Source organism: Varroa jacobsoni, unplaced genomic scaffold, assembly GCF_002532875.2.
Source record: "Varroa jacobsoni isolate VJ856 unplaced genomic scaffold, vjacob_1.0 scaffold_821, whole genome shotgun sequence".
Lineage (NCBI taxonomy): Eukaryota > Metazoa > Arthropoda > Arachnida > Mesostigmata > Varroidae > Varroa > Varroa jacobsoni.
The window spans coordinates 261,084-272,186 of NW_019213723.1; the positions used below are offsets into that span (position 1 = coordinate 261,084).

The 11,103-nt window shown below is 37.4% G+C and overlaps 1 protein-coding gene and 1 long non-coding RNA gene across 16 annotated transcripts in view; one reads left to right on the forward strand and one right to left on the reverse strand.

The window, feature by feature from the left end:
* The window catches only part of LOC111264106 (uncharacterized), a 63,199-nt gene that overhangs the window by 36,600 nt on the left and 15,496 nt on the right, over positions 1–11,103 (forward strand). The window lies entirely within an intron of this gene.
* LOC111264111 (uncharacterized) overlaps positions 9,495–11,103 on the reverse strand; it is a 4,937-nt gene continuing 3,328 nt past the window's right edge. For all 14 annotated transcript variants that reach the window (XR_015312553.1, XR_015312554.1, XR_015312555.1 and 11 more), the window contains one exon: positions 9,495–11,008. This is a non-coding gene — a long non-coding RNA (uncharacterized LOC111264111). The remainder of the gene's footprint in view (positions 11,009–11,103) is intronic.

An 11,103-nucleotide genomic window follows, 5' to 3' on the forward strand; every position in this document is an offset into this window, starting at 1 on the left:
TGAAGGTCGTTTTTTTGTATTAACAGGTTGTCCCTGTGTATTTGCCTGTTTTTTGATGTGCAAGATGAAAATGGAGCAATGCTTTGGCTTTTGGTATTCATTTAAGATTAGGGCCTTATAAGGGCCTTCTGGCTCAACATTTATATGATGTCATGGTCGATTTATCGAGTCTTGTACTGACAACAGTAGCTTCCACGTCACCCCGCAAATTTTGTACAGCAGTTGACTGACTATAATCGACTTAACTGTATCACGAAACCTTACAGTAAACAACTCCTAGAAGCATATATGAATATTGTGCTTTCGTTTGATTGGTTCCGCATTCTGAAACCTCCGCCAACGAATGAGGCGTTAAACGTTGCACAGACGTACGTAGTCCATTGTACAGGATTTCGTGGATACGTAAACCAAGACTGCGGCGCTTGAAAAACGCCTACAATTTTATACTACATATATATACATCGTGAACATACATATATATGTATGTAGCGTTCACGAAACTGTGGAAGTCCGGACAAGCCTTCTTGTCAGCCACTAACCTTCAAGGAAAAGAAAAATCTGCAAAATTCATATATTTCCTAGACAGAAGTGGTTACGACTGTTCGTGGATTGTTATAAACGATTCGACTACAATATGTGATACGGCTAAAATGTTTAAGCCAACAAACGATTTAATAGCTTTCGGTCCAGCGTCCAGCCTCACGTGTCACCCTAACAACCCGTATAACCACTTATAGGGGTTAGATGTTTATCGCTCCGATCATCGCTCTATCATATCGCTTTGCTTACGTTTTCCCATTTGCAAGGTCAATAATGCACTTGTGTGTTCAACTTTACCAGAAACATATAGCAAAATCACATCACCGAGATTTCTAGTTCTTCGACGAACTTCTGTGATACATAACATAGGTCTAACTGATCGAGTGGTGCACTTTTCAGATAGAAAGCTGGTCAGACGTAATAAAAAAACAACCATTCGATAGGAAGTGCTATCGAAAGTTGTGTAAAAATAGTCTGAAACTTTACCATCTTGAGACTCTAAATAAGAGCTAATATTGTGGTAGAAATAGTTACGCTAACGAATTTTGAGACCGCAGACCCCGGCAGAGACCCGCTGTGACGATTTCGTTCCGCAAAACCAACAGATATTGCTTATTCCTTTTGGCAATTGTAATCACGTTTTTAGCTTAGACTGTTTTTTGTGCACGAAAAACTAGTAACAAGTGAAGCCGTTATTAACAAAGCATGGATTATAAAAATAGTTTCGGATTAATTGTTCTGACACTGCGTCATTGTAGGCTTTTTTTGTAGTCTATACGCCAGGCGATAGTATTCGTTACTGTTATGTTCCAGCCGACGTGGCATTCTACGCTGAGGAAAACTTTCCAGTGCTTAAATGTAGCCCTTCGAAAAGCTAGAGATTTTCACTTCGATGAAGGGCGTCTCGCAGTTTTTTGAGTTTAATTGACGTCGTTGGTCGTAGAGAGCATGACCTTTTTTTAGTAGAATATATTCCTCAATTATTGTTTATTTTTGGGTAATATGTTACACAAATAGACCGTTTTTTAAGTCTAAATCTGATCGTTAAAAAAATCACTGCATTTTAAAGCCACTGTATGCCACTTGCTTTCTACTTTCAAAGGCCCACTAGTCGCATATGGATGTTATCACGGCACTTATAAATCTATGAAAGTATGATTTGCCGATTTCTATAATTTGTTCACTATCAATGTACCGTACCTGTAGACCCGTAATTACATCTTCGACGAATGTTCTATCACGAAAATTGTTTACTGGTTTGGCATAACTATGTTGGTAGCAAAACACCGAGGGGGTTGCGCCGCACATCTCCCATATTACGTGTACGTCTATCTGATTAGGGTAGAAAGAAAGTTAACTTATTTTCGATCTTCCATCTTTACAATCGGCAGCATAACAAACCGTTATACCAGCGCTTACACTAAACAAACCGACTGCCAGAAGTATGCCTCTTCAAAATCTGCCGCAACGTTCGAAGCTAGTAAATAGCCACTATCGACACTCACGCAGTAACCGCTGCAGCAATAACAACAACAAGACTAAGAACTGCAGAAGTTGTAGAAGATAAGATGCAGTACTTCATCATCGCCATGACCCAATGCCTTCGTAAATGTAATCTTCAGACAGAAGTTCGCCTCATCAATAAACGCTACTGTCCTTTTAGCGAGCGGAGTCACAACAAAAAATCCGGGCTATTCAATCGCTATATCTTTTCCTAGCTAGTAGGCAGAAATGTCTGATGCAAGCTTTTATTATCTTCTCCCCGCTGTGAATGCATAAGTTGAAGGCGGCTATTATTTCCAAGCTACGAAAACATGACAAAAACTAATTGAACGAGTCAATATCGATCTGATCACGGCCCCATACTTTTGCCTTTGGACACCCACTCGTCACCATCGAGAGCTATTAATTAGCGCAGATCAACGCTATCGGCTGATTACGATTTTCGGGCCAAGCAAAAAACTATCAGCGATACTCCCGACGCTGTCAGCGTATAAAACGCTAGCCACGTTTCAACCATCGTGCATTGAAGAACAGATCAAGCCTACTAATCACAAAATACGTTAAAAAGAAAGTATCCGAAAAGGAAAGGGTCATCTGGGCAAGGCTAGTAAAGCGTTGCCAAACAAAAAAGTTCGAGTTGTCGCTTATTTACTCCAATGCTAATTTCGAACAAACCACAGATTGGGTCCGCGTTATGATTTATACAGAATATGTAGGCTTACTGAGCATCGCTGTCCTGTACAGTTAAGAAGGTTATTGCACGGCAGAGGTCTTCTGGTGTGAGCCAATAGATACGACACACGCTACCCAAATTAAGTGAAAATAGAGGAAAATGATATGACAGGAAAAAGCAGGGTATCGTGGCCAGAGGGAACTTCGTAGAACCAGGTTTAAATAAGAAAGCACGTCGATTTACAGGAGGGGACCTTTACCGTGCGTCCTGAATGAAAAACAGATGAAACCAAAAAATAGTTTACTAATTAAACTAAACCAAGAAGAGCAGTAGAAACGGTTTTCGTTTGATCACGGTTTTTTTTTCATATCGCATTGACGTGACTTGAAACAACAGCTCATAGTCTCGTTCAATAGAAGCTATAGGCCGCTGTTTGATGCTAATTATCTACACAGGTTTATTACACGCAATTTTTTAAAGCAACTTTCTAATCTTTGTGGAAAAAATCGCATGGTACATCATCATAACGATGTATATTGTAATCGACAGAAAGATGGTTATTACAGTCGTAACAAATATACTTAAAATAAAAAAAATAAAAACTTATAAAGTAACATTTCAGATCTTCCGAGTAATCTGAGGTATCGTCGCCTGTTACCCAAATAGAACTTTCTAGAAAAACCTTTCTAACGAAGGGTATAATGCTGAATGTATTTTACGTTTATATAAAATCACTGTGCAAATTTCTTACGACCACGAGCATTCATTGGGTGCATCTAAAATAGACAAAAATATCAAATAGGAATTAATATGCTCACAATGTTGAAGGTTTCCGTTGTCTCCCGCTGCTTTTAAAAGCGATCTTATTTTTAATATTAATTGTTCTACAAATGGAACAGGTATAAAAATCTACCAGAATTTTCCTCGGTGATCATCTCTACTATTCGTGAAAATAAGTAAGGTCATGAAGTGACTTATAATAATAAGTCTATATATAATATATCTCACAAGTCGCCCTTTATATCATATTCATTTGTACGATCAGCCTTAGGCAAGAGTCAAATCGTGAAAGAAAAACGAATAATAATTGGCTACTCGTTCAGCTCGAGGATGAGCGTACGCCCGCCACCGAATACAACTTTAGCGATTCTGATCCTACTTGTGAGTGTTATGGTTGCCTATTTGGCCTTAGCCAGCTACCTTAGTGGAACGGACCTCGTCAATATCAGTTATCCTCGTTGTGATTGCCCAAAATCCTAGAATGCGCAGTAAAGTTGTCCAGCTGCTCGAATAGTCGCCGTTAGATGACCAAGCTTACGTTCGAGCCAGGATATAGGAAAGGATTATAGACCTGCGAAATCGCTATTAAGACAATACACAAATTATTCTTGGAGTACACAGCTAGCCTTGTGATTAACCCTCATTGTTGAAGGTAGTTTATTGTTTCCGTTATCGACGAACAATGCATCACTGATAGCAAATCGAAATGAACTTTACCATAACACCCCTCATTGAAGCGTCATATGCTTCACTGGGTTAATGAATGTGTGTGTCTCACTATGCGTCGCTGTATTAAAGGTAGCCAATTGAATCTATTTGATCCGACTATAGGCTTCGGGTAGTAGGTTTGCCCCTTTCGAATCGACTCCGTATAGTGATGTAACTTTTGTGGGTCGTTAGCGCTTTACGTGGAAAAGGTCCGTGCTAAGGATATAGTCGATTGGCAAATATACTTTCCTTCCAAGGGGAAAAGTGTTGGCTATTTCTGATTTTTGGGTGTAATATTGGTAATAAATCGAACGCAGCATGTCTTCGTATTATCCGCGTGTGAAGACAACGCCTTAATGACGTTTACAATCACCAATAGAGTCGCCGGCATTGTCCGCGCTGATATATTCTCAGCTTTGTGTTGTTTAAACTATATTGTTTAAACTTAGAAAATATCTGGTCGCTATTCGTCCTTGTTTTTGCTATTATAATTTATAGCGAAGCACGCGTTGGACGAAGCTCGCGGGTGGCGCTGTAGTTCAACCTAAAGGTCAACTGCTAGAGCCCACCTATGTTAGGGTTTAAAAAATTGATAACCCAACATTAAACTACTTATTTCGTAGCACGCAATAAGACACGCGCCTAGTCAGGAAGCAATCTGATTGATTGTAAACTAACCAGTAGATTATGAACGATTACATACTACTAAGGACATCGCTATCGCATGCTGACACGTTTTCAACTGGGTAAGGTACTGAGAAGGCGGTCATGGATACATGCCTATTTACAGCCGAGCGATCCATGTTTACACACGTTGCGTGAGACTCGATTGTATATAGCCTTCGGGGCTGCTGTAAGGGTTATCCGATTTTAAACGTGGATGCCATATTCGCCCCCCAGACTCAAAACCACATATTGCGAAAAACATGGAAATCATTAAAGTGAGTCGCGAAAAACAGCCAGCTTAATAACTGCACGTATGCACTGAGATGCATTTTACAGACTAAAAAGTGTGTGCCTAAATAAAATTGAAATTCTAGATAAACTTCGTTCTTTTACAAAAGCTTCGTAGAAAAAAAGATAGCAAGAAAATAGCAAAAGACGGCAAAAAAACTCTCTGTCCGTACCTGGCTGTGTTCTTTGCGATTACTTTATTAACTGATACTAGCATTTTCGCTATTTTCTTTATTAACGATAATCGCATTTTCGAAAAAAATCTTATGCCAGATTAGGTGGCGAAATAAATTGTGATCTCTTTGGTTAGGTGTAAGCACCCGTTACTGAAAACCTAGCCTATTATATAAGCGATTGCAAATTGTGTGATAGTTTGGTACAGATAGGAATATTATTATTATATTATTAAGAGAAATGACATGTGAACTTCAACAAAATGCCTTTTAACGTATTTAACTGTAACGGAGCGTTCAAATATCCTTCCTGTTTTTAAGATCGTTCCTCCTTTTATAATATTTCTATTTCTATAGAAGTTATATATAGTTAAATAAACTCTCCAATAAAGCGACAAGCTAGCAAGATAGGATTTGCGCTAAAACTTCTAAACACTTGCGTTTTTGACGATCATAAACAAAGTTTAAGTTACTATAGCATTAATTATCTCTAACCTTATACAATACAATTTTGTACCAGATATGATATGGGTAGCGCCTAGGTTCACTAGATCTAGATTAACCCCTCTTTGTTGGCAGCAAATCGATATTGTTAGTTCTATAAATATGAAAGTTGCGTGATCAAAGTAGCTAAGGCGCATTTTTTGAGTTAATAATCATAATTAACTTATAATCATAATAATCACGATGCGACAATTTGAATTCGGCCATTACTAATTCAAATTTCAGCGCCAAACGATAACGTATGACTACCATATTGTTTTCAACTAACCCCCAATATTTCGAGTTTTACGTCGGATATCAACGTAAGACATTCCATCAGAAGACCAGCTCTTAGCACAAAACAAAATCTATTTATGCCCGGGTTCGGACCTATACCACAACGGGTCCCTAAGATTAGCAGGCAAATATATTACACACTAGGCTATCAGGTGGTGATAGACAAAACCTAGTGGCATGCGGTAAGACTAACTTCCAGTAGGAGCAGTCCAAAATTAAGTATGATTTCCTGACAATCGACAGCATTGCTAAAGTGTTCTAAAAGGTTACGATTTTTTTTGTACACAGGTTTCATGCAAACTTTAAATAAGACGATGTTTTTGATTCAAGTAAAAAATTTCAAATTATTTAATGAACCAATAAAGAGCAACCAAAAAAACACATCCTAACCTATTGAAATATGCAAAATCATACGAATTTAATTAACGACAAGCAATGTCGACCTAAATGCTATGAAATTAGTAGAACTTGCTGCACGGTTGCCGTGTTGCATTTACGGGTTATATGTCGTGTTCTCCATCTTGCCGTTGAACCCGACCGTCTATACCGTGTTCGGTGCAGTCCGTCGACCTGATAAACATGACCTCAGAAGGTCCACATTTATTTTGAGGGCCATAAAAGTCCCTCGAGACGCATAAAGATCGAAACCATATAGCCAATAACCAATATCTTCTCAAGCGTTGTCGGTATTGTATTCGAATAAGTCGAGAGCACGATCATTGAAACATCGACATTTCATAAAGCAAAGAAGAAATATTGATATTGATTGCGAACTGTCTGACTCAATGTAAAAGCAACGGAGTTATGAAGAAAAGCTGTGGTTATGCAAACTGACGACAAACAAAATTATCAGCCGATTCTAAAGAAGGGCGAAAATCCAATGTGCAGAAGCAGGACAAAAATTAGCAGGAGAACGGCACCTATCTATAGTGAGAATTTAATGAACTGGTATTATAAGCTCCCAAGGCGTTCGATACAACATGACAATGCACCGGCAAAACGGGAAACTATCGGAACCGTCATAGAAGGTCAGTTGCGTAATATTGAACGACAGCATCATAAAAGAAAATAAGCAGTAGACGAAAGAATATTTTACAGACAACCATGAAAAGGTGGCTTGGCGACGTCGGGGTTGGCGTAAAATACTTGTAGTGGAACTCACTACTATATGACAAGCACAGATAAGCAAACATATAGAGCACTGGGTGACTTAGCAGTCATTAAGGACCTGTACTGTGTAATGTATCTATATGCAGTTGTCAATCTGCTTTTTCAGGAGACGCGCCGATATTTGGTTTATCCCATATACTGTTAAAAATGACGGTGGCGACAACTATTAACATTATGAAGCTACAGCAGTCATTGACAAATGACTTCTGTATATTTTACGTACGTACATGTACGAATACTGATATGTGAACTCATAAGGCCTGACTAAATTCTATGTAAATCTTACCTGATCGCCAATAGATCTGTGTGTATATGCTAAGACCGTACAAAAACAATCATCAGTTTACAAAACGTTTATAAATACGTTTTCACGCCATCTATTATATATTTAGACAATGAACACTGGGTTTGTTGAGGTCGACCAGCTTCCTAAGATAACGCCAGTTTTAAGCAATTACAAATTGGTCCAGCCTCTCTGTGGGCGTACTTGATGACCGGATAACATGTCCACAATCCGATTTGTCGTTCGATAAATGCGCGGTGCTATACTGAATAAATAATCAAATATACGTCTCTTTACAAAAAAAGATCTAAGCGAAGCGACATAATACACATATTGTGTAATACGTCTTCTGAATCGATCCCGCTAGCATGGCAACAGGATCACAGATGTGCTAATCCGCTGGCCATAAAGATCCTCCTCGAAATGAGGGAAAAACAAAGGAAATGATCGGTGAGAATGTACGACTATCAGTTTGTCTCGTGCCTCGAGAAATAAACTAATACGAGAAAAATATGAAAAGGACGCTGTTTTTTGGCTCGTGTGCAACGAAAGCTTCATCTGCTTTGAATGTTTCGTATTATTTCGTATTTCATTAGGAACCGTAAAGACTACAAAGCACCAGTGGAGCATTGTATAAGTTACTCAATAGTAGTAGTTTGTCAATTAAACCAGTGAAAAACTTACCGCTAAAGAAATGTCACGTCGGTACGAGAACAATACTTTAGTTATTTCATATACCGGTCTGGGGTCATCCGGGCACCCCGTGGGACGATAGATTGACTGACTCATTTTAAGCTCGAGTTTCGTACATAATTTCCCTAAAACAATAAGAAAAATAAAGCCAGCAAACATTTTGCCGTTCACACAACTCTACTCAATAGGTTATATTTTGTCACGGAGTTGGCCTTAGCATTAAAACTGTCAAGCTGTCATGCTTTGGCAGTTAAAAACATGGCTTTAACAATAAGTATTTATAATAAAGGCATTTTATTCTGTGCTATCCTATTTGACAGATTTCAGCGGCGTATAGTTAAGAACAAAAATTGAGTAGTTACAACTTTCAGCCAAGTGACGTTATAGAGCATTGGAGACTGAATTCTCTACGTACCAAAGATGATCTCATCATAGTACTCCATTACAAAGAAAGATGCCTGTCGACAGTGGTAACAGATGCCTAAATAATCACGGCAAAAGTGTTGCCTGTAATAGGCCAGCTAAGACATCGTTTGGCCACTACATTTTCTCCGCTAAATATAAACGTTCCGATAACTTATAACTGAAAAGAAGTTATTCATTATTAACGATATTAACAGAAATACCTAAAACTAAAAAATAATGTTATTAACTCGAGGGAAATGATGGCTGAAGCTAATATTTCATTGTACTCATTTTTACTTGGCTTAATCGACATGAAACTGAAGCTCCGCAATGGAGTATTTGAAGTATATATGTCCTGCATGCTGTTGTAGATCCGTTGCAAAACAACGTATGAATTAAATTAAAAAATACTTTCAACTGACGCTATACATACGTATATATATATATATATATATATATATATATATATATATATATATATAGAAAGAAAACTCCATCTATATAAGGTATTTAGTTTTTTGCGGTACATTATTGTAGCAGAGCATTACGTAGGGGAATGCAGATACACGTTCCTGAAATTGTCTATGTTATTAGATTAATAGGTGTACATGTATAACACAACTAATCTTTTGTGTACCGTGATTATTGCTAGAATCAATTTTTCTTGTCTTTCAGTTTTTTTTTTTACAATCACATCTTCTATGAATCCATATACATATATGTATTATAAACTTCTGATTGTTTATTAATGCTGAATAAATGTATCCATTCCTTTAAGGCCCTTATATAACGAGGCTCGATTCCGATTATTCTGGATACAGATTCCCACTCATAGTTTTTTGGTATATATTTATTATAGAGATATCTATTGAAGAGATCAACTTATATGCAGCACTTGACATGAATATCGGCGTTACGTCGTCTTGGCATTTTACTTTAACATAACACGTTATTATTACAGCTGATTTGAATACATGTGAAATGCAAAAGTATATTTGTTTGTTTCAAATGTATGGTACCGTTTTGTAGAATTACTGAATCATTAATAAATGCGTGAATTCTACATGTCAATTGATTCTATATGCACGAACAGCCGTATTCTAAGGGTGTGTCAGCGTTTCAACATACGGTTTATGACAGGCCCTTATTCCCGTAGTTGTCTATGAGTCAGAGCACTCTCAGTTAAAATTACCTAAAGCTACTGTCAATTCAGGCTAGTGTCATTATATATATAGAGAGAGAGAATGTTCTTGTGCAATTTTTGAAAAATATATTTAATTAATACATTGTATGTGCATGTACACAGATCCGTGTCGTGCAATCTTTGCCATCGAACCGAACGAATAACGTACCACAATGATGTGCCACATGTGTAACACGTGGTACCGTTTTCTCTGGCCATATGTTATGTACAATGAGCGACAAATTTGGTTTGTTGAAAGAAGATCGACGTTTAGCGAGCTATTAAACAGCTAAATATGCCCACGCGACGTTTATACATTGATAGCTTATAGCAATGTTCCTGTAATAAATTCAAGCATCTTTTGAAACACGTCCCTGTTTTTCTTTCCATATATATTTTGTTTCACTTCAGCTGAATCCAATAGATACACTAACGACTTTGTTTCAATTGTACCCTGCTTTAACTTTAAGTATATAGCACAGCTATGTAGACTAATATATATCTATATATACAGAGTTATTATTTACTTGGTTTTTTTGCGTTTACCTAGTGAACTGTGAGCTGCCTGGGACAGAAATGTGTTCACATCAGCTGTATGCAGGCTAAAGGGTACTCCACCGGTGCTACGATATTTGAATTTTGACACAAATATTTTTTAATTCTAATTAATAATAATTCTAAGTTCTAATTAATAGGATTATTCTGAACCTAAGCCAAAGTACGCCCACACTTTCCTTTTAGTAAGTCTTTGACGAGAATATTTGTTTATTGCTGCTAGTACATCTAGTATGACATACTGTAAATATATTCTATAGCACTTAATGTTTTAGAAACGGCTTTTCTGCATCTTTGATAGGTTAATTCTAATGGCATTCATAAAAGTACAATTAGACTAAAAGAAACAAGCAGAGGCTATATCTCATTTTCAGCCTTTAAAGTGACACAAGTGGTTGCTAGGTTCCAGGATCACTTGCAATATTATATAACAGTAGAAGAAATTGTCGGAAGTTCTAGCCATCGTAGAAACATTTCTATCATTTCTATTATCTATCATGAATCCAATTTTTCGTGCTCTTATTTGTGGCTTATTGCAATTCCCGATGCAAGACGTACGTCTGCGTCTGTTGCGTTTGCAGAATAGGTCTGATACATTGGCAAATTTCCTATAAAAGCAGCAAAAATACCATAATTTACTCTATGCGTTACGATGATTGATTCGAGTTGAAATGTCTACACATATATACTATACATTTTATAT